Source organism: Elephantulus edwardii, unplaced genomic scaffold, assembly GCF_000299155.1.
Source record: "Elephantulus edwardii isolate Elephantulus edwardi_28Jun2011 unplaced genomic scaffold, EleEdw1.0 scaffold00437, whole genome shotgun sequence".
NCBI lineage: Eukaryota > Metazoa > Chordata > Mammalia > Macroscelidea > Macroscelididae > Elephantulus > Elephantulus edwardii.
In genome coordinates this window covers 593710-595463 of record NW_006400187.1, presented here as the reverse complement: position 1 = coordinate 595463, position 1754 = coordinate 593710, and the positions used below count along the sequence as shown (strand labels likewise).

At 46.0% G+C, this 1754-nt stretch overlaps 1 pseudogene; it reads left to right on the top strand.

Annotated features, from left to right (window-relative positions):
- The first annotated feature begins 276 nt into the window (after positions 1–276).
- Positions 277–773, top strand: LOC102843266 (annotated as a pseudogene).
- The last annotated feature ends 981 nt before the right edge of the window (positions 774–1754 follow it).

Here is a 1754-nt window from a genome sequence, read left to right as displayed (position 1 = left end):
TAAGTTTTAGACTTAATGAGTTTCCTTTACTGTAGAGGGCAACTCACTATACCAGAAGTCCTTTATGGTCTTGGGCTGTGGGAAATCTCACCTTTCCTGAAGTCTTTCAATTTCTATCTGGTCTGCAGTGCAGCCCTGTGGGAATCTCACATTAAGTGCTGCCTACCTCTTCTAAAGTTTGTAATTGTCTTTCGGCTTTAGGCTTGGAGGAGGCCTTGGTGCAACTTACTTTGGCTATCTCTCATCTGGGTACATCTGACATCAGCCCCTTCCACCATGCATCCCAAGTTCAACCCCAACGAGATTAAATTCATGTACCTGAAGTATACTGGTGAGGAAGTTGGTGCCACTTCCACCCCGGCTCCCAAGATCGGCCCTCTGGGTCTGTTTCCAAAAAAGGTTGATGATGACATTGACAAAGCCACTAGTGACTAGACAGGACTAAGGATTACAGCAAAACTGGCCATTCAGAACAGACTGGTCCAGATTGAAGTGGTGCCTTCTGCCTCTGCCTTGATCATCAAAGCCCTAAGGAACGACCCAGAGACAGAAAGAAACGGAAAATATTAAACACAGTGGGAATATCACTTTTGATGAGATTGTTGGCATTGCCTGGCAGATGTGACACCAATTTTTTAACCAGATAACTCTTTGGAACTATTAAAGAGATTCTGGTAACTGCTCAATCTGGGGGCTTCAATGTTGATTGCCACCACCCTCATGACATCATAGAAGATATCAACAGTGCTGCTGTGGAATGCCCAGCTAGCTAAGAACTACAGATTAAAATATTTCAATAAAGGATAATTTGTTAACAACAACAACAAAGGTTTGTAATTGTCCTTAGTGTTGCTGGTGCCCAGTGGGAATGGAGGCAAGGTTCCCCTTGACTGCTGCACTCTCTCTGTCAGGAATGGGATGATGAAGTAGGACCAGTTACCTCAGGGGGAGGCAAAACTCCAGGAGCCCGAGATCTTTTGCTCTGAGGAAAAGATCCAGGAAAGTGGTTAAGTTCAAGCAGCATTACCACATGTCTCAGTTGGTGCTCTTGGCTGACCGTCACATCATTCTCATCTACTTTGTCTAGTCAGGAGGGAGTCACTCCTGCCTGAGCAGATGAAGGACCAGAGAAGCACCTAGGACCCAACTGTGCTGTCCCCCAACTCTCAGCTGGTTCTAGTAACTCTTCTCCAGCAGCTGGTCTGGAGAGAGCTGTCCCCACCTGAGCAACACAGGTCCATCTCAGTAGCAAAGTTGGAACAGTGCAGCCTCTAAGTCTCAGATGGTGCTAATGGCCAACCCACGCACCTTCTCCTCTCATGTGGCTGGTCAGGAGGAAGCTACTCTTGCCTGAGCAGATACATGACCAGAGAAATGGTAATGTCCACACAGTGCAGCCTCAAGTCTTATTTGGTGTTAGTACCTGACCTATGTACTCATCCTCTTTTCTGTTGCTGCTCAGAGGATAGTCACTCTCATCTGAGCAGACAAAGGCCCAGAAAAGAGGCAAAGTTGCAACAGTACAATCCTCCAAGATTCAGTTGGTACTACTAGCCATCCTCATACCTATTTCCTCCTGTGGATCTGGTTGAGAGAGAAAACTGTTCTTATGTAGGCAAAGTCTGAGAGAAATGACAAAGTTCAAGGGTCGAAGTACTGGGAATTTGCCCTAAAGAAACCATAACTGCCACCCAAGCAGATATATGAACACCATGTTTATTGCGGCTTTGTTTACAATAGCAAAGAGCTGGAAA